At 36.7% G+C, this 23,083-nt stretch overlaps 1 long non-coding RNA gene across 1 annotated transcript in view; it reads right to left on the bottom strand.

The window, feature by feature from the left end:
• The window catches only part of LOC138837875 (uncharacterized), a 28,231-nt gene extending 8,354 nt beyond the window's left edge, over nucleotides 1-19,877 (bottom strand). Inside the window, exons 1-2 of the long non-coding RNA XR_011375482.1 lie at nucleotides 19,586-19,877; nucleotides 6,935-7,022 (exon numbers count right to left, since the gene is read on the bottom strand). This is a non-coding gene — a long non-coding RNA (uncharacterized lncRNA). The remainder of the gene's footprint in view (nucleotides 1-6,934; nucleotides 7,023-19,585) is intronic.
• Between the last annotated feature and the right edge of the window lie 3,206 nt (nucleotides 19,878-23,083).

The raw sequence follows: 23,083 nt of genomic DNA, 5'->3' as shown, positions 1-23,083 counted from the left end.
CATTTCATTGTTTTCTAGTTTCTCTCATTTATGTTAAAATAATTTCTCTTGGTTTTATTGATCCTTTGAAGGTAATGTGTTCTTCTGATAAGATTCTACTTTTGTCTTTGGGTTTTAGTAGTTTAGCTATGATTATCTAGGTATTGTTTCTCTGTACTTATCCTGCTTAATATTAATAGAACTCCTTGATCTCTCTCTGGTTTTGATGTCTTTTACTGGCTTGAAAAACTGTTTCAGCTCTAAAAATGGCTCTAAATGTGTCACTTCTTAGATATGGCTTCTTACTTGATCTTTAATTACATATTAGAGCTATCATCATGTCCTATATATATATTTTATGTTCTTGTCCATATTTTATTTTTCTGAAAATTTCACTAGATTCTTATACAGATTCCAGTTTTCTAGTGAAAGTCTCCATTTTGTTAGTTTCTTCAAACATATAATAGCCTTTTAGGGTCTACAAGAGACAATATAAATATCAGCACACTTTCAAAGCTTTTTTTTCTTAATTTTTAGTACTTTTTTCTATCTCTGGTATGCCTGGTAATTTTACAAGCTGAATATTAAATATTATATATGAAAAGAATGGAGGATTATAGATTTCTCTAGAAATGACCTAATTTCTTTTGGAAGTTAGCTAAGGTAAACTCACATTATCTTGACTTAATTAGGTCAAATTTTGTCAAATTATATAATTTGACAATTTTGGACATTGTAAGGCTGGATTATTTCCCATTTGTCCTTATCCCCAGAGCACAGTCTTATAAGACTTTAAATGGAGAGCCTTGGGTATTTTCTGGGGCCCTTTCTCGGTGGCAGGTCTAAATGCCCAAGACACTGGACATTCTGCTTGTATTCATTAGTTTTTCAGCTACTTTTTTATGTCTGGCTTTTTGACTTCTGGAAACATCAGAGCCTTCCTTTTCTCCAACCCTCCCTTTTGGAATTTAATAAGTTTTTATTTTTTTGAGACATGGTCTCACTATGTACCTCTGGTTAGTCTTCAACTTGAGGTCTTCCTACCTCCACCTCCCCTGTGGTAGGATTTCAGATATGAACTACTGCAATCAGCATCAACTAGTATTTTTGAATTTTTGTTATATCACAGAAATTCTGTGTTTTGAGAATTTAATGGTAAACAAGACGTAGTTCCTGAAACAATTAAGTCCTATTACATTTATTAGAACTAAACTGCCTTAAGTAAACCAAAAAGTTTAAGAATTACCATTTGTATTAAAGGCTGTAAAGAAATAAGCAGGTACTGAAATAGAGAATGGTGTGGTAGGGTAGAATATTAAAAAAAAAAGAGATCATCTTAGAAGAGAGTGATGCATTAGCTAAGTTGTGAAGGATAGGAAGGATTTGGGCATGGGAAGAGTGCTACAGAGGAAGGGAAGTACTTATTAAGGCTTCTAAAGCAGCAGAGGGCATCTAGAACTGAAAAGGTGACTAAAGGTGATAAATGAGTGGAGAGAAGCATAAGCTGAGTTTGCAGTGGTCAGAGGCTTTTTCTTCAAGGACTTGAAGGTTATGATAAACAGTTTAGAAAGTAGATGCTTATTAGGCATACTTAATAAATGAATAAAATACTTTATTTTTCTTGCTAACAAATCTCCCATTTATAAACTAATCTCCTATTTAGTCCTTTTTAACATGAAGAAGTGTTTAATGTTCCTCATGATAGAGGGAAAGCTTATTCCAGACATAGTAATAAATGCTGAAGATCCTCATTATTATTAACTTTCTATCTGACTAAGGAAGCATGGAACTTCTTTGATACTCAGAACCGAAGAGTCAGATAAGAGAAACTAAATGAAGGAGCAAAGTCTTTTCCTCAATCAGGTAAGGACAAATACTACTTTTAGAAAAATTATGAAAGAACTTGCAATGACCAAGGAAGATTACTGGCTATCAACTGCAGCACAACCTTCTGGGTTATTTACACATATGAGTTATTTATATAAATAAAGCTTTAAGAACACTGATCATAAGTATAATTAACTGAATGTGTCCCCTTCCCCTACCAAATTCGTATGTTCAAACCCTAATTCCAGTGGGAGCAGGCTTTGAGGAGTTGATTAGGTTGTGCCTGTGTAGCTTTCATGAACAGGATTAGTGCCCTTACTCTTTTTCTGCCTTGTAAAGGTAAAGTCAGCTATCTGCAACCTGGAAGATGGGCCTCACCAAACTCTGCCCATGCTATTATATTCAGTGTAGAAATCCAAGGTTGCAAAGCTGTGAATATAAATGTTGGTCACTCAGTTTAAAATACTTTGATACAACAGCTTGAGCTAAGACAGTGGATCTAATGTTTATTCAAATAAATGCAAATAAATTCTGATGGAACTGTAACTGATCGTTCCCTGTGGGTATAGACTAGTTGTGGCAGCTATTGGCAAATTTATTTTAGCATTCCTAATTACCTGTATCTGCATGTGTGATCTTTGAATTTTCCTTTGAGTTGGTTTACTATCTTACAGGTTCTCACATTAGTGAGGCTACATAAAAACCTTTTACATGTGTTCACTTTACATGTTTACTAGATGCAGGATTTTATCTTAGAAATTATTCCTGAACAATTTTGATGGCTCCAACTGAGATGCCACAGTGATTTATTGGGCTGAGCCAGTTAAACTTTGCTGCCAGGGAGAAGATGCACTTTATGGGTGGCTGAAACCTGGGCACATATATACTTGGTTCCTGTTGTGAATTCCAAGTGGCAATAAAACTTTTGTTGTCTGTTTGCCCCCTTCTGCTGATTTTGGTTCTGGTTTTGTTTCCACACACAATAAAATATTCCTGCTGTGGCAGAAGTCATCAAGAATCTAGTTTAGCCATTTTGAGACATCTTCAATCAATTAAATTAAGTCAATTCTTAAGAAAAGACAGAGAATCTGGTTTATTAGTATTTCTTCTTTATTTCTTTTATTGTGCATTTTGAGACCAAATCAATTAAGAAGTTATGTCTTATATGAAGGCAAATAGCTCTTTATTAGTTGGCAGATGAATTAATCAGAGGCTGACGCTGTAGAACTGAAGCTGTTATGTTCCTTATGTGTCTGAATATCCAGAAAACATTTGCTTTGTTTTGTGAATGCAAAATGTTCTCCTATTTCTGTGGATATTTATGAATCAAGTTACATTGTGTCTTAAAGGTACTCTATTCTGACTGGTTTAAAAAGATATATTCTATTTACATAATGCTTACTTTCCTAAAATCTCCAGAAAATAAAGAAATGTAAGTATTCATGGACTGGGATTGCAGTAGTGGTGTCTGAATGCAGGTTCCATGCTTGTTGGGGAGCCCATACCTCCAGCCTTTGCACTGGTTGTTTCTGAGATACAGTTTTGCTTCCTGGCTGGGCATGTGTCTAGGATCAAGAATCAAGTGTTACAAGTTTTCTGTCCTAGCTGAGATGACAGGTAAATGTTACTACACCTAGCATGTTTCTGTTGAGATGAATTCTCATAAACTTTTCTGACCCGCTACCTTGGAACTGTAATCTTCCCACATAGCTTATGGTGATAGGTGTGTGCTACTGCATCACAGCTATTGGTTGAGAAGGGGTCTGGTGGACTTTTTTTTTGTGTGTGTGGGTGTGGGGAGGGAGGGTCAGGTCAGAACCAGAGTCCTCCTGTTCTCAGCCTCCCAAGTGGCTAGGATTATTAGCTAGAGCCACTGGCACCTGGCTTTTCATTAATTTTTAAGAGAAAAGTTTTAGTATGTTGCCCAGGCTAGTCTCAAGCATCCTTCCCCAGACTTCTGAGTAGCTGAGACTATAGGTATGTATGAGCACACCTGGTAACTTAATGTGCCACACTAGAAAAAATATTTCTTATAATTTTAAGAATTCGGGTTCATATGGCTATGGTAATTATTTTAGTAAGTGAGACTAGCTTAATAATTTTAGTTGTAAGAAATCCCATCCAAGTTCCTTATTGGTTATAGTAGCAATATAAACACAGTTGTTAAGAATCTGTGATCTACAGAATGTTTCTGTTTTATTCTGATGCTTGCCTGAGGCTCTGTTATAAGCACCATCAATAACTTGACAGGTTCAGAGCACTAGGGAAAAGGACTGCACAGCTGCTTCAAACTAATGACAGATGCTATATGCAGGCATCTGTAGTGATATATCATGAATAACTTTTATACTCTGCCAGTTTGGAATTCCAGAACTCAAGTTTGAAAGCAGGTACTTTTGTGAAAACAGACTGCTAACTTGAGATTTAGCAGAACAAAAATAACATAGGACTGAATGAAATTATAAGGAAAACTTTTTGTGTTTATTTGGTATATTATTGATTTGTTTTAAATACTCTATGACTGAATAACTGAGGATTTGCCAAATAAATTCAAGGGGGCTCATATAGTTGATACTCTTGGGCTCACATTAAAGGCAAATGTAGTGCAACCAATCAGTCCTTTCATTGGGGTCAGTAACGATATTTGGAGTTAGTCTGATCCCATGGGTGGTGGAGACACCATCATATGAAAATGGTGTTTTGTGTTTTGTAAAGATGAAAACTGAAAAGGCTGAGCGGGCAGAAGGAAGTGGATATGTGGAGACATATATAGCTATGGGCTATGAACAGGTAAGGGCAAGTTTTTTTGTTTTTTGTTTTTAATCCTTGGCAGAGGGAAAAGTCCGTGGATCCTAAAAGCTGCTCTTTCTACTCTGTTTAGCAGGGAATGTGGTAGACTTCAGAGGAGATAGCTGGCAAGTACCCAGAAAGAAGATAGCTGTCTAGACCATCCCAACCTCCCCATGATTCTCAGCTGCCAATACACTGTAATTCAGTGGAGTCAATCTAATGTGTGACCAGAATTCTCTAGATATTTCCAGTGCAAACTAGTGGCTAGGTGTGTTTCCCTGATGCTTCTGTGCTGCGTCAGCCCCTCCAGGTTTCTTGACATAATTCTTGGAGGTAACAGTCCTCAGTGATGGCTTAAATAAAATTTCTTGCCAATTCTGTAGCAAGGTGTTCTGAATATGATTTTCCTGTAGTCAAATACATTTCTCCCATACCTGAGTGTTTGTACTTAAGAGACTTACATCTGCTACATAATGCCTATGGATCTTTCCTTGATCTCCCTGTTTTTTCAGAGATTGTTCTTCAGGTTCAGCTCTTGGGCTGAAGTAGATGTTCTAGCCTTTATACTTTTCTTTCTACTTCTAAAGTACATAGAATTCTTTTTGGTGGTTGGCAGAAATCTTCTGCATGAGTATTTTACCTCTTTCTTTCTGGCTACCATTATCTCTACTCCAGAAGGTGATATTAGTTCAGAGGGAATGTTTTGGGATGCTCAGGTTCTAAAATCTCTTCTTTGTAAATTAAAGGTGTAGTGTAGTTATCATACCATACAGAGAGAAGCAAATCAAAACTAAATGAAAAACCCAATATGCTTAGTTATACTGGCTTTATTTGTAAAGAAAACTCCCTAAGATGACTGACACCTTTGTTGGTACTAATAAAAAAGGTTCAGAAGTGTCCTGTCATTACTACAAAGTTGTGCCATGACTACACAACTACCAAGCTTGTGTGTGCAGTAAGCTTGTTCTCTCTTAGAACTATTCAAAATGACAACTTTAGGTCTGCCAAATAGGTGTTATCGCACAATTAAGTTCATAAGAACAAAGATAAATACTACATGAAAACATCCCTGGGAATAATAAATTTATTATTTGATTAGTCCTGACTTTCAGACTTGTTCTTGTGATATTGAGACCAATTTGATGATTATGAAAACAGACTTGTTGCAAGTTATTTCTCTACTACAGTACAGACCTCAGGCCCAGCCTTTGGATCTCATGAGAGATGAAGGAATTTGTTCTACCTGGGGCTAAATTCTTCTGTGACATTCAGGAAAGACTTGGGTAGCCATATTTGTTATAAGAATATCTACACTCACATCAACACTTTCATTCCTGGATGTAATTGGATTGATATGCATTTTCATCCCTGGTTTTTGGTAGCTGAAATATTATTCTCAATTATTGTGAAACTAAGATTTGTTAATGGACAGTAGGCATTTTCTGTTCAGGCTACTGAATTTGGAGATTTGATCTCAGTTTACTGCCAGAAAGTCAGATTATAAATGTAGGCAGTTTTATAGCTAAGGAAAGGCATATTATCACATACATATACATGTCTTAAAATAAATCAGACTCTTAGTAAGAATTTTAGTGAAACTACCATTTTGGTAGTAGTTATAATTTTTCAGTTTAAATAATTAATGTGAGATTGAAGAAAACACAGAAATGGATTATAGTCTGGTAAACATTTTATATAATTTGAAGTATTTGTGAGGTTGATTATTGTGGCAGAGAATAAAACATTAAACAATGGGTTCAATAATCATAAGCTAAAATGTTTTATTGATGTATAATGTTAAAGACATTATAGTATTCATATTAAAGTTTTTATAGGGCTAAACTTATACTATGGACAAATATACTTTGTCCTATAAAATCTTGCATCTGTATATTTTCATTTATTATTTTTTATACAAAGCAGCAAAAGGACTGCCTAATTATTTCTTGCCTGTATGGTAAGGTTACTAAAGGATGTTGGTATTGAAATATGTGGTGGCTATAAGACAGGTGGTGCTGGGAGGTCATGTTTAAATTTAAGTCAAAGGAAGATCTTGGAGCTTTATATTGGGCATAAATGTAACATAAAAAGAAAGTTATAAATAGAATAAAATTGAGTAAAAACTCCAGGGACACAGTGATAAACATACTGATAATTATGGGGTTCGCTAGGCTGCTCCTTGACCTACCTACACAGCATGTTCTTTATAGTAATTTCTGAAGTCCCATGGGTGTTCAGCTTTGTGGGGGCCTGGCTATGAATATCAAAGACTTCCTGACCACAGTTAACTGCCATATGAATTGACATCAAGAATATATATGAGTCCCATTTTTCATACCTTTTCTCCCATGGATACACCCCCTGACGTGATGATGACATCAGCACGACTGATACCCTCATTCAAGGCATTGAGTAAGTCATCTGGGCTGGAAAAAAATAAAGACAAATTAACACACAAAGCAAATGTCTTAGATATAGTGCTAACTTATAAACTGCTTCATATACCTAATCAATAGGTATTAGCATGAGTATAGCCATATATTCTGTGTGAAGTTGTGAAGTGGGAATCAGAAAAGACTGTCCAACAGGAGCAAAAGTTTTCATATTGAAAAGTCCCTTGCAAATGCTATAGGGATTCAAGGTGCTTCTGCAGCGTCCTTTATTCTAATTAGATAACACAATGAAACAATGAAAGCAGACTATAAGGTGTTGTCCCTGAACTTTGTTTTTTTTGCTCAAGTATTTTACTATCACTTGAGCCATAGCTCCAGTTTTAGTTTTTTTTTTTTTTTGGGGGGGGGGACGGTACTTAATTGGAGGTAAGTGTCTTAGGGACTTTCCTAGCTTCAAACCATAATCCTTAGATCTCAAGACTCCTGAGTAGATAGGATTATAGGCATGAGCCATCATTGCCTGGCTGGAATATCCTAGGTTTTAGGACTACGTCCTCAGAAACCCAAGACACACAAGGACAGTTGGTAATCCCAGGTGTTGGGAAGATTAAATAAGACGCTTTGGAGTGAATGACTTAAGTGAGGTCCTGTGAAGTGTCTGGATTTTGATAGCTAGAAAGAAATAGGAAAGAGTTTTATGAATAAGACTACACACACTAGTCAAAGTTTGGAATTATGATCAAGTCTGTGGTATTTCTAGATCAATGTGGACAATGGCTGGAAACTACTGTGATAGGACAAGACATAATTTTGGAGGAATCTCAAGTTCAGAATGGAATATGGAGTTCATCTAATAAGAAATGAACAGTATGAAGAGTGAGTAGATGTCTACTGAGGAGTGAAAGGATAGAGAAAAAATGAGAAGAAATGCAGAGACTATATGACCTATTCTGAGAAGGTAAAAGGACAGGATGAGGGCTGCTGGTGTGGTTCATGTGATAGAGCTTTTGTTAAGCAGATACAAGGGCCTAAGCTCAATCTCCTGTTCTGAAACAAAAACAAAATACACAAACAAAAACAAAGAAAAGGAGAGGATGAATATTAAGGATTGATTCTAGGGATATTCCTGAGAGTCACATGTAGGCAGGCATACTAGTCCCTTTGATGGCATATATGGCGTGAAGAGAAGAGATAAAAGACATCAAGAGGATAATGGACCTTATCCTTAGGGTTTCACAGGTCTTTCTTGGGATTGATTGAGAATAAACAAAATGTCAAGTATCAGAACTCAACAAGGGACAGGAAATGTTAGTGATTAGCTGAATGGGACTGTTTAATCACTATTTTAAATCCATACAGAGCTATTGAGCAATGTAACCTGCACTTGGCATTTTTCTTCATCTGTAGAGAAGATACCTTTGAGGTGTTTATGTCCAGTCTGCATTCTTGTTTACTGAGAAGTTACATAGGAAGAAAAGGGTGTTCATTTTCATTAGCACTCCCTCACTGCTCTTTGCCTCTCTCCTTATGGATATCTAACATGGACCTCTGAAAAGGGAGGAAACAGGAGAAACACCCCAAACACAGAACCTTAAGAATGTGGTTTAGGTGCAAATTTATTTGATATATTAGCAAAATATAATTTTGTGCTCACACAGAGACTGTAGGTAATTTCATCAATCTTACATGAGTTATGACACTGATTCTATAGGATTATTGTAAAGTCATTAAAAAAGTATCAGTGACATGTTCATCATTGTTTTGTAAAAGTGTCAATTATTGTCAACATGAAATGTTTCAATTTGTAGAAATAAGTTATGAAGGATTTTGTTATGAAGGATTTTGTTTCATATCTTTACTGCTGTGATTTATCAAAGAATATACACAATGATGCTTTTTACTGCATATCAAGTTGTGTCACTCTGTCTAGCATCATAACTGGGTTCCACCTTTTTGTGCCCTATTTTGCCCCCTCTCTAACTCTACTTTCTGTTGCATATTTCTCACGTCTGAAGGTCTGCCCAGACATCATGGATTTCCTTATTTATTACCTCACAATAAACTTGTTAGGTATACTGAATGAGGAGTATTATGTTCAAAGTAGAATATGAAAGGCCCAGCAGAGCAGTAAGCGCCAGAACTGGCTAGAGCTACAACTTCTAGTTTCTCCATAAGCATTCCCCCCACCCCCATCTCTGCCTAATCAGAAGTGATTGTGTATTTTTTTTTTTTGTTAGTCGTGGGCCTGAACTCTGGGTGCTGTCCCTCAGCTCTTCAGCTCAAGGCTAGCATTCTACCACTTGAGCCACAGCACCACTTCCAGCCTTTTCTGCTTGTGTGGTGCTGAGGAATCGAACCCAGGACCTCATGCATGCAAGGCAAGCACTCTACCACTGAGCTACCTTCCCAGCCCCTGATTGTGGAATTTTTTTTTTTTTTTTTTTTTTTTGTCGGTCGTGGGGCTTGAACTCTGGGCCTGGGCGCTGTCCCTCAGCTCTTCAGCTCAAGGCGAGCGCTCTACCACTTGAGCTACAGCGCCACTTCCGGTTTTCTGGTGGTTTATTGGAGATAGGAGTCTCATGGTCTTTCTTGCCCGGGCTGGCTTTGAACCGCGATCCTCAGATCTCAGCCTCCTGAGTAGCTAGGATTACAGGCGTGAGCCACCAGCGCCCGGCTTGATTCTGGAATTTTTTTTTTTTTTTTTTTTTGTCAGCCGTGGGACTTGAACTCTGGGCCTGGGCGCTGTCCCTCAGCTCTTCAGCTCAAGGCTAAGCGCTCTACCACTTGAGCTACAGCACCACTTCCGGTTTTCTGATGGTTTATTGGAGATAGGAGTCTCACGGTCTCTCCTGCTCGGGCTGGCTTTGAACCGCGATCCTCAGATCTCAGCCTCCTGAGTAGCTAGGATTACAGGCGTGAGCCACCAGCGCCCGGCTTTGATTGTGGAATTTTTAAGGCATATGATATATGATGAAAGCAAGATTCTCTTGAGATTGGACTCTTAAGCAAAAATATAAAAAAACAGATTTGCTGGGAACTTATCTGGAATGACTGGAGATGACTGCAGATGTACAAGTGTTTGTATAGTTCTATGGAATGAACCAACATGATTCTGAATTTTAAATTTGTATGGAAACAAGGGTTTTGATTAAACAAAACTTAAGGGCTTGGCCAGTCATAAATATGCTTTACTTTTAGGACTCAAAATTTGAACTATAAAACATTTTCACAATTGTATGCTAATAAACCATAGTAAAAAGTAAAACAATATAGTAAATATAATAATATAGTAAAAAGTAAAACAAGATAGTATAGTCCAGTACTTATGTATTTATCTCTCACATTTCCCAAATGGTAGTATTTTATCATGTTTGCTTCAAATTTCCTCCTCAGATTTTAATAAAAACTGAACACTGGCTGGGCACCAGTGGCTCACACCTGTAAGCCTAGCTACTCATGAGGCTGAGATCTAGGATCGTGGTTCAAAGACAGCCTAAGCAAGAAAGCCCATGAGACTCTTATCTCCAATTAATCACCAGAAAACTGGAAGTGGCTCAAAGTGGTGGAGAGCTAGCTTGAGCAAAGGAGCTCAAGGACAGTGCCGACACCCAGAATTCAAGCCCCATGACTGACCAAAACAACAACTGTTTGCTTTCTAAGACTAGGATATTAGTCTAAACAATAATAAAGGGTAATAAACATGTAATGATTATAATCACACATATTGTAATGAAAACATGCTTTCTCAGTTTTATTAAAGAGAGAGAAAAATATATTAATTTTCTTGAGGACAGAGGATTAAAAAGTGTAACTCATAGCGAGGTGTCAGTGGCCTATAATCCTAGCTACTTAGGAGGCTGAGATCTGAGGCTCATGATTGAAACCAGCCTGGATAGATAAATTTGAGAGAGTCTATCTCCAATTAACCAGGAAAAAGGCTGGACTAGAGATATGACTCAAGTAGTACAACATCAGCTGTGAGTGGAAAAAGCCTAATGAGAGTATGAGACCCGAGCTAAAGCTCTGGTAATATAGCAAAGTACCATCTTAAGAGGTTGAGATTTAACTACTATTGCTTGAGACTGAACTAAGCTACTCTAGGGACTTGAAAACAAGGAACAAAAATGGCTAAGAGAGACACAGGAAAGCCTGCCACACCATCTGGGTTGTAGAAAGCCACGAGAGATGTTCATAAAAAAGATAGTCTGATGTGGAGCCATTGTGAAGTTTAAGCAGAAGGGAGTGTGGTCAGTGGCTTTGGCCTTCCTGGTGATCACAAGGTCCAGATTCTGAGTAATAATATGGGAATAAAGCACCAAGACTAAACCTGGCAAAAAGCTTAGCCTTGGGCCTATAGTTTGCTGTCAAGAGATGAGGAGGGACTGCGAGATTAGAGCTCAGATCCCATAAATCATGCACACTCCCCAGCTTCCCATGCCTCTTACCCACCACAGGGTGATGAATGGCTTAGTGGAGTCTGAAGGTACTAGATAAAATGTCATCTGGACAAAAGAGTCAACCAAGAAACTTCAGAACTAAAAAATGCTATGGTTCAAACAGAGTTAACAGACAGCTACAGAATGTTCTACTCAGCAATTGCAGAACACATATTTTTCTTAGTACCTCACAGAACTTTCTCAAAATAGGTCATATTTTGGATCATAAAGTAAGTTTTAGCAAATACCTGAATAATAAAATACCTTCCTATATTTTATTAGATCACAAAGGACCGAAACTAAATCAACAGCAGGGCAAACTTCAGAAGATACTGAAATATATGGAGACTGAGCAATACAGTTTTGAATCATTCAAGAAATAAGTGGAATAAAACAATTCCTAGAATTAAATGTAAAGGGAAATACTATTTGTCAGAACCTGTGGGACACAGCAAAGTATATGTGAAGAGGAAAGTTTATAGTTATGAGTACCTACATAAAAACAACAACAGAGATTTCAAATAAACTACCTAATAAGGTACCTCAAGCTCTTAGAACACAAGAGCCAACCAAATCCCAAGTTCACAGATGGAAAGAAACTATAAAGATCAGCACAGAACAGTACTTTGAAAGACAACCCTTTACCTAAAGCAATCAAAAGAAAGAGCAAGAAGATACAAATTACAAAATTAGAGATGAAAAGGGAATATCATAACAAATACCAATGAAAATCAGATGATCATTTGCGAACACTTCAAAAGTTCATATTCTAATAAACTCGAAAATGTAGAAGAAATGTATTTCCTGAGATAGATGACCTACTAAAATTAAACCAACATGATGCAAACCTACAACAAACAAACTGAAGCAGAAAATGAGTTTCCCAACAAAGAAAAGCCCACCATAGGTCAAATTCTCTAGTGAATATGACTTTGTTTTTTTTTTGTCAGTCATGGGGCTTGAACTCTGGGCCTGAGCGCTGTCCCTCCATTCTTTAGCTCAAGGTTAGTGCCCTACCACTTGAGCTACAGCACCACTTCTGTTTTGCTGGTGGTTTATTGGAGATGAGTTTCACAGCTTTCCCTGCCCGGGCTGGCTTTGAACTGCGATCCTCAGATCTCAGCCTCCTGAGTAGCTAGGATGTGAATGTGACTTTTAAGGAAGAACTTGACACCAATGCTTTTCAAACTAGTCAATAAAATAGAGGAATACTGCCAAATTCATGAAGGTAGAATTATACCCTGAAATCATGGCCAGATAACAACACAATAAAAAAATTATAGGTCAATTTTCCTTGATGAACGCAGACATGAAGATCTGAAGTGGAATACCTGCAAAGTGAGTTCAACAACTCAAAAGATCATATATCACAATCACGTTGGTTTCACATGAGGGATGTAAACACGGTTCAGTATACACAAACCAATAACACAATACTCTGCCTACAAAGGACAAAATCACATGGTTATTTTAATTGATGCAGGAAAAGTCTTTAATAAAATTCAAATGGCTTCAAGATGAAAGTCTTGAAGAAATTAGGAATAGAGTGAACATGCCTCAACTTAACCAAGGCTATGTACAATAAGCCTATAATCAACATCACATGAAATGAAAAAAAACCTGAAGCTATTTCTTCTAAATTCAAGAACTAGGCCAGGGTCCCCACTCTACGCTATTCCTCAATATAGCACCTGAACTCTTATCTAGAGCATTAAGGCAAGAAAAAGAAATAAAAGGATACTAATAGAAAAAGAATTAATGAATTTTCTATACACTAAGTAATTAGCAGGCTGAAAAAGAAATTAGGAAACCAGTCCCATTCATAATAGCTTAAAAAATGTCTAGGACTAAACCAAATAAGATGAAAGATGTCTAGAGTGAAAAGTATAAAACCTTGATAAAAGAAATTGAAGAAGATAGTAGGAGATGGAAAGGCATATTTTCATGGATTACCAGAATTAATTTTGTGACAATATCTATACTAGAAAGCAGTCTACAGCTTCAATAAAATACCCATCAAATCCTAATGTTATTCTTCATGGAAATAGAAAAAAAAATCCTAAAACTGACATGAAAGCATAAAAGACCCTGAAAAGCCAAAGCAGTCCTGAGCAAAATAAAAAACACTGCAGGTATGACAAAACTGGTGTCCAAATACACTAAAGAGCCTTAGTAAAAAACAGCCTCATAGACCAATGGAATAGAAAAGGAAACCTAGAAATAAACCCACATAGTTATAGCTATCTGATCTTCAACAAAGTGTCAAAAATATATGTTGTTTCCAACAAATAGTGTTGGGAAAAATGGATATCCACATGTTTCAACTCTAATTAGATCCCTATCTCTCACCAGTTGCAAAATTAGTTCATAATGGATCAAGATGATGGAAATAATGAAACAATACAGTTCTATAACATTATATAATAGTTACATAAACAATGACTATTTCTTCTACACATATAGACTGAACCAAAAAAGGGAAAATTGGCTTGAGGATTGTGATATGGTACTATTTTAATAGATCACACTCTTCTTCCTCTTACCGTTTGCATGTTAGAAATATTAACTTAAGTGAAAAAAATAGAAACCACAACATTCCTCTTCAACTTGGGAGATGGCACCAATAAAAATAGTAACACTCTGCCTAGAATTTTAATCTCATGTCAGAGAAGCACAAATTTAACAGACAGGTATAAAAAAGAGCAAGAAATATATCTCAAACCTAACAGGATGAATATGACTTTCTCAAAACTATATATACTTCCTGTGAAGGGAGCATTAAAATTTCTACAAAGTATGACTTTTTTTCTGGCTCTGCAAATCAGCAAGTCTGATTGTATAGAGATCCCACTTCATTAAGACTCCTTTGCCTTTTAAAATTTTCTTTGGCCTTAAATGACTATAATCCTGATTTTAGCATAAAAATCTTTTTGCTTTACCATGAAGTCTTCTTCAAATTCAAGACCAAGATAGAACCTTTACCCAAGTTTAGGATTTTAAATTTCAGAGTATTCAGAATGTAAATGCATTTTTATTTTAAAATATTTAATATAAATACACAGATGGACAGCAGCTGCTAATTAGTTTTCTGTTTCATCTGTTATACCAACTGCAAGCTGTATCATTTTAAGTTGAATGAGGATGACAGCTATACAGTTAGAAAAACGTCTAGGATTTTGTAGATTAAAGAATAGTAGCAGTTAATCATACCACAAAACAAAAGCTAGCTTGAGACACATACTAATTTCTTCAAAAGGCTGTTGGGTGTTTACTTCATGAGTAAAATAAATTATGTATAATATATAGCCATCATTTTGACCATTTTCAGTTTTGCTGGGTTTTCTGGCACTGTGGAGCCATAAAAAAGATAAGAAAGTATGGTCCCAATAATGTATAATTTATACAATTATATAATAATTTATTGAATTTGACAATATTAAAATGAAAGCAAGTATATTAAAATTAAAATACATGTGAGACAATGGTCAGAACTGATGTTGAGTAATCAGCCATTGAAAAAGTCTCTCATTGAGAGTAGGAAGAATATGCTTTCAATAGAAATAGAGAATATAGAACTTTGCTGATAAATGATCAGAAGACACAGACATTATACTGATTCAAAAACTGATTAGAAAATTCTTTAAGAACAGTAGGTAGGCACTAAGAAGTTAGGACAATTTTGGGTCATAAGTTTGAAGCTGTAAGATACTAACTTTGCCCAAATACTGTGAAATCTATCTTGATAATTCTGGCTGAATGTGCCAGTTTAGTAAGAACTAATTTACTACCTTAGTACTTGTTAATCTTCTACTTCATGCTTTAATGTGAAAAAGCAGCTTAACAAATTGGCAGCATCAAAAGTAAGCAGGTAAGATCCAGAACACCAATCTATGACAGAGCCAAGTAAGACAAACGTGATTCTGGTGGGGCAGGCTTCTGTGGATGCAGTTTTCCAGAAAGAAATTATGAGAATTTCATTATGAGAAATTCCCAACCTTTCAGTCTTGAAAGGCTGCAAGGTACAAATTGGCAGTTGGGAAGCTATAATGCTGAACTCACATCTAAGATATAATTAGAAAAGCTTACTAGTTGAATCCAGTTTTAGGAATAATATGAAGTCAATAGGGAACTTTATTTTAAAAAAATCCCCAAGTGGATTGTGTATTTGGATCATAACAAATGCCTATTATATTCAAGAGGTAAATGAGTAAGAACATCTGTTTATGCCTGAGAGAGCAGCTCTCTTTAATTTTTAAAGTTAAAAGCCGCCTAAATTCCTTTGGAATTTTCCTCATTTCCTCTCCCTATTCTAAATGAGATAGTGCTTGAAAGTGTATAAACTCTCATAAATTTGTGCTAATTTGCAATATTTTGGCTTACTTTAATATTCAGGGTAGGGACATAAGACAGGGAGTCAGTGGCCTAAAGACTGGGACAGAAAGCCATGGAAACATATTTAGGGAATGAGTAAAGATAGAGAACTTCAAAAGCAAAGAAAGCATATACTGTAAATGGAAGATAAAGATGTAGAAATAATGTGTTGTTAGGTAGGGATATAAAATTGTGATGAAGTAGCCTAGCAGCTAAATTTTGTAGGCATTTTACTGATGCTTACATACATAAATCATCAAGGTGGTCTTATCTTGATGAAGATGAATCAGTGCTAATACTGTTTAGTGCTATGTAGTAGCCTTCACATTTTCCTTTTGATTTGATCTTTCTTTTTAAGTTATATAAAATATTATTCAATAACCAATATGTATATTCTAAGTATGTATATTCTAAGTCAGTAGTGGGCGACTTAGGATTCATAGCAGATGTGTGAGTGAATTGACTATAACCTTGATACTGCCTGTGTTCCTTGGACCTAAACCTTACATCAACTGGGAGCTTGTTAGAAATACAAGATCAGAGGCCATTCGATTTGCTGCGTAATAGAATTTTCAATAAGATTGAGGAATCCTTACAGGTAAACATTTCTAGTGTTTCTCTATCCAGTGTCTATCATTAGCCCATCTGATTCATCTCAGTTAAATTTCTAAAATACTTTTTTTTGCTTCATACTTAACTGATTTTTGGTATTCCATCTAGATTTTAAGCCCTTTTAAACATTTGATTTTGATTTTCTACTAAGTTACCTGTATTCCTTCTGTTGTAATCATATTGAGTAGCTTATTCATTTACTTTTTTTTTGTTGTTGTTGGTCATGGGGCTTGAACTCTGGGACTGAGTGCTGTCCCTCAGCTCTTCAGCTCAAGGCTAGCATTCTACCTCTTGAGTCACAGCACCACTTCTGGTTTTTCTGGTGGTTTATTGGAGATAAGAGTCTCACAGACGTTCCTGCCCCAGCTGGCTCTGAACCACTATCCTCAGATCTCAGCTGAGTAGCTAGGATTATAGATGTGAACCACTGGCACCCAGCCTCTTTTTCTTTTTTAATACTTCTTTATTTTTGTTACTTTTTAAAAAATAATTTGAATTTACACGTTCTCTTTTACTGTCTAAATCTTACTAATTCTTCAAGTTCTTGTTGGAATTGCATATTTATAAAACTTTCTTATTCTAGCCCATAGTGCTACTGTTCTTCTGATAGGCTATGTAATATCTGTGCTTGGCTCAATCTGAATAGTGAGCTTTTTTTTTTTTTTTTGAGTGCAAGATAATGTTTGCTAAATAAAAGCTCTACTAGTTACTCCATGCACCCAGAACTCTTATTTAATTTTTTTCAGATGGGGTCTTGGGCTTTTCCTGGGGCTGACCTTGGGCACTATAATCTTCTTATATCTACTTATTGAGTGTACATCAACATATTTGGCTTGTTTTTAAAATAGGGTCTCATTAATTTTTGCTAAACAAAAGCCTTAAACCACTGGCCTCCTATCTCCACTTCTGAAGACGCTGGGATGATAGGTGTGTATCACTACATCTATCAATTTTTTGCCAGAGTAGACCTTGGACTACAACCCTCAACCTATGCTTCTTGCCTTGCAGAGATCCCAAGTACATGCCCCCACCTGATGACTGAGATGCGGTCTGATGAATATTTTGCTGGCCTCAAATCATGATCCTCCTGATCTTTACTTCCTGAATAGCTAGAATTACAGGTGAGAGCCACTACACCCAACATCTAAGCCTCTTAAGAGAACAAGAATAGAACTGTTACTCTTTAGCCTAGTGGCAGGATCTTTATCTGTTTTAGTGGTTGATCTAAAATTTATACCAGATCTGTGGTTCAATTGTCTACAACCTTGCTACTTCCTGTGATTTATAAACCAGCAGCTTCCTATCAACTGGGAGTTTCTTAGAAATGCAAAATCTGTATTTGAGGGTATTCTTGAGCTATTTCTTTGCTTTAAACACAGGGAAGAGTTTCTCCCTATGATTCTGCTAGTTTCCCTGGAGAGTTTCTCCCAGAAAGTTCTGAATAATAATACCATGTGCTCTTATTAGCGAAAGGCTACATGGGAAGAGGTAGAATGAAGAAGGAGGCAACACTCAGAGTCTCAAGAAGCTATAGAGTAAATGTACCTTATTTCTTTTGCTAGTACATATTTTCATGAGAATAGTTATAAATTCTTTCCTCCCACAACCCACCTCTGTGTTCTAAAGCATTCATCCTGGGCTTTTTTAGTAAAACATTCTAGACTGAAGAAGCCTAAATTTATATAAATCTCTTTTAAAAATGTTCTGTTTGATATTAGGTATTACTATCAAATAAAAGTATATACAGTAGACATTTTCACATTTCTCTGAGCTGTTTATTTCTGTGTCTGTTCATTGTTCTTTATGCTGTTTTCAAGATATGTTTTGGAGTTTAATATAATACTAATACTAATTATTGGGAAATGTGGGCACAAGTCAAGAGTGTGGACTCCCATACAATTTAAACCATCATGAGAGACTTTCAATAGTGTTCTGGCTTTAGAATAAGGTACTATCAATATGTATATTATATTAAGCACCTTTAATAAAACACAACATTGGGTATAGTAGCCTAGGCGCTTGAAAGGCTGAGGAAGGAGGATCATGATTTTAAGCAAGTTCTAGACCAGCTTGAACTGCATAGTAAGACTTTGGTCTCAAAAATACCAAAAGGACCTTCATACTGGGCAACTTAAGACATTGGCTTCATCAGCATGTGCTCTAAGATAATTTGTTATTTAATTCTGAACTTATTTAGAGCTAATACAAATGAAAAATGATGCTTAAAATGCACCAAACAACTTCTCTAATGTCTTTAAGAGGAAAAAAAAATCAGGAGGAAGAAAAGTCCTTGAGAGCTATTAGTATGATGTTGTTTGTGTGGAAGGTTTGTAGTGTGTTTACTTTGTATCTAAGATGGCTTTGGTAGAGTAGGTTGTGAAAGCATTCCTCATGAATGGTAGGGCAAAGCTCTTCAAAAACACATTTGATCCACGGATCTCTGCACAATGAGCTTTACTAAGTGACAAGGTAGTGCTAAGTAAGAGAGGCAATTATGGTGACTGATGCATCTTGGTGTATCACTCAGACTGATCAGCCAGGCTGATGTTTGAGTGTTAGTAAAGAAGAGACTTCTCTAGTAACATAGAAACAGCGTCTGGTAAGAAAGGGCCAAGCAATGTTGCATGGGAGCAGGATGGTTAGAAAGCAGAGACTTTCTTCTGATTAACACACCACTGGAGATTCCAGAAATGTTTGCTGAATTCACTGGAGGGCTGAGGTAATTTGGCAGATGGAACAATATGGCTCTTACAGTAGTGTTTATAGTCAATGTGCATTCCTTTTTATTTGTAATTGCATAAAACTAGGAGAAACTTGGGTTACATAAAGATACAAAAAACAATTTAAGGCCAGGCACTGGTGGCTCATGCCTATAATGCTAGCTCAGGAGGCTGAGATCTGAGGATCATGGTTCAAAGCCAGCCTGGGCAGGAAAGTCCGTGAGGCTCTTATCTCCAAATAACCACTAGAAAGCCGGAAGTGGTGCTGTGGCTCAAGTGGTAGAGCACTTGCCTTGAGCTGAAGAGCACAGGGACAGCGCCCAAGCCCATAGTTCAAGCCCCATGACAAAAAAAAAATTAGTATTAAATTTGTAAAAATTAAATTAACAACTTTCTACTACTTGTACTCTAAAACTTCATATTTATATAACTTTCCAAAATAAAATGCCATACTTACTTGTCTCCCACAATTCCCAAGTTGATTGTGGGGTAACCATGTTCCTGAATTGTTGCTAGGAGGGTTGAACGATTGCTGTCTCGGATCTTTCCTGGTAAGAGGTCATCTTCAGGATTTAGCAGCTACAAAGCCAAAAAATAAAAAATAAAAAAAACCCACAACCAATAAATTTCTTAAGACAATGCTGTCTATTTCTCATAGAAAAAATATTTTTACTTTTCTTCTAGCACCTGCAACAGTATCAGGCATGTAGGCGGGTACAGGCTCAAAAGATCTTTGAATAAGTATTGGGAGTAAAGAAGAATGAGAAAATGTCCCTACAGAGCTAAAAAAAAAAACGCAAAAAACAAAAACCCAGAAATTTCAATTATGATTGAACAGCAGGTTAAAGTTCATATTAGCTTCAGCTTAATTTGACAAGAATTCTACATCCTAGTAATTGGTTATTGTCTAACTAAATAAAACAACTATATTTTTTCTCCCAGTTTTCCAATTTAGCTTTCAATGATAACATTTGAAGTAGAGACTGTGAGACATGATATTCTCAGGACTAAAGAGAATAATGATCCTTTTCTTTTTCTTTCAAGCTTTTTAGAATTTTATTTTCTGAACTTGGATCAATATCATTAAAAAGCAAATTAAACCTTGCTAAGAGAAACAAATGTTTTGTTTCTGAGATTAACAAACTTAAACAAGTAATTCTTGTCTCCACACGTGAAAACCAGTGATACATGGATGTCAGCATTTATTGGTTGAGATGGCCTCATGAACTTTTTTGCCAGGGCTGGCCTCAAACTTTGATCCTCCCATCTCAGCCTTCTGAGTAACTAGGATGACAGGTGCGGGCCACAGTGACTGGCAAGTCATTATAATTTATAAAGGAAAAGTTGGAACTGTAACTTCATCAGACAAGCTACTTTAGAAGGAACACTCTGTCTTTATGCTATTTTTTTCTTTTGAGTATTGACTACCAAGTAAATAAGGTTTTCTTTGTATAGGGATGATTGCTTTCCCATTTTGTTTTCTCTCTGTTATTTTGTTGGAAACAGTTCTGGGAATAACAATCATTAGAATCATTGGAGGATGAGTTATTTATCTGTAAATGGACAAGAAGTGATAACTAGTTAAATGATGGTGTGGGATTTATAATTCATTTTAAATAATTCCAAGGAAAACAAAGAATTAAGTGTCAGATTGTTAGACTGGATACTAATATAAATATGAACAGAAACGGAAGTTTTCTTCTTTACAACTGAATCTTATTTCCAATCATGTTGGGAATTAGTAATACAGCTAAAATATACAAGAGTGAAAACCACAGAATGAAACAAAATAACCCTGAAACTTGTGTTATATACCACATATTAAATTTTAACTTTAGGGCTGGGAAGGTGGCTCAGTGGTAAAGCACTTGCCTTGCATGCATGAGGCCCTGGGTTCGATTCCTCAGCACCACATAAGCAGAAAAAAAAAGCTGGAAGTGGTGCTGTGGCTCAAATGGTAGAGCACTAGCCTTGAGCTGAAGAGCTGAGGGACAGTGCCCAGGCCCAGAGTTCAGGCCCCACGACCGGACCAAAAAAAAATTTTTTTTTTAAACTTTATTTTTGGTATTATCAATGATGCTACTATCTTCTCAGTTTTCAAATATTCAATTTTTGAATCTTCTTTGTTGTTCTCTTTGCTGTCCATTCTCTTCCCAAATACTTCAGTTATTCACAACAATCTTTTTTTTTTTTTTTTTTACAGTGCTGGAGCTTAAACTTGCCTTGAGCTTGCTAAGATGGCACTCTACCACTTGAACCATGCTCCAGTCCTCTCTTGGTTTTCTTTTCAGTTAGCCTCCCTCTTCACTCTGTTCTTCTTTCACTTGGGGTCAGCTTTGAATTATGATGCCCTTCCCTACAGCCTAATGAATAGTTGGGATTATAGGCATGCATCATCATGCATGCTTATTGGTTCAGATAGGAGTCTCACTAATGTTTTGCCTAGGCTAGTCTTGAACCAAAATCCTCCCCATCTCTGTCTCCTCCATAACTGGGAAATAGGGGTATGAGACATTGGGCTGGGCCCAGGAACATTTTAATTTCTTTCTTACCCCTCATTTTCATTTACTGTCTTATCAATCTGTCTATAACTTCATATTAACAGCTTAAATTCTCAATTCTATGCATTCACTATTTTTTTTATTTGAATTTCTTTTTTTTCCTTTTTTCTTTTTTTTGTCCGTTGTGGGGCTTGAACTCTGGGCTTGGGAGCTGTCCTTGTGCTCTTCAGCTCAAGGTGAGTGCTCTACCGCTTGAGCCACAGCGCCACTTGGTTTTCTAGTGCTTTATTGGAGATAAAAGTTTCATGGACTTTCCTGCCCATGCTGGCTTTGAACCATGATTCTCAGATCTCAGCCTCCTGAGTAGCTAGGATTACAGGCATGAGCCACCAGCGCCCGGCCTGAATTTCTTTAAAAGTTTTAAAATTGCTCTTTGCTTATGCGATATAAATCAACTGGTAAACTGTACCATGACACATGCGGTTTGAGCTCATGGCCACATGCTTGCTAGGCAGGTGCGCTCTCACTTGAGTCACGCTCCCAACCCCCAAGTATTTTTAACACAAGCTTAACTAACTTCCCCACCCCCCCCATATGTAGAACTGCTCTTGCTATAGACTTTGCTGGATCATATCTCTTCCCCCTCTCTCCCCAAACATATCCTATGGCTGCAAGCAGAAAAAGTCAAAAGCTATGTACATATGACCATATAAGATGATGCTTAGTGAAATGAATAACAAGATAGGGACACAAGAGGTTTTATCTTTCTTGCTGTTGTTTTTAATGTATTTATTATGTACTATGTGATTTTTTTTGTTTCTTTTGTATGTTCTTCCCCCATGGTATAACCCCATTGTATTTGATTCTGGTGCGTTGCATCTTGTTTATACATTTTTTTTTTAATTTGGGGAAGGGAAGGGAAATAACAAAATGCTGAAATAAGGATACAGGTTGATCCTCTGTAATAATGAGATGTATAAGACACTATGTTGAAAACGAACTTTACAACTGGGTGGGGGAGGAGCTTGGGAGGTGGGGAGGAGCTTGGGAGGTGGGGAGGAAAGGGATGGTAGGGGAAAAACAAAGAAGGAGTTAACCATGCTCCATAGGAAATGTGCTCATTACCTTACTCATGCAACTTTAACCCCTTTGTACAGTATCATTTTCTTTTTTTCTGGGTCCGGTCGTGGGGCTTGAACTCTGGGCCTGGGCACTGTCCCTCAGCTCTTCAGCTCAAGGCTAGCACTCTACCACTTGAGCCACAGTGCCACTCCTGGCTTTTTTTCTTTTTACATATGTGGTGCTGAGGAATTGAACCTAGGGCCTCATGCATGCAAGGCAAGCGCTCTACCACTGAGCCACCTTCCCGCCCCTGTATAGTATCTTTATAATAAAAAATATATACTAAACAAAAAGATAACCTGTGAACTGAGGGCCATACCACTGGGCAACAA

This window comes from Dipodomys merriami, unplaced genomic scaffold (genome assembly GCF_024711535.1).
Source record: "Dipodomys merriami isolate MVZ:Mamm:240054 unplaced genomic scaffold, mDipMer1.0.p SCAF_2778, whole genome shotgun sequence".
Lineage (NCBI taxonomy): Eukaryota > Metazoa > Chordata > Mammalia > Rodentia > Heteromyidae > Dipodomys > Dipodomys merriami.
Note: the sequence above shows the minus strand (reverse complement) of the source record. Positions and strands in the feature narration are given on the sequence as shown.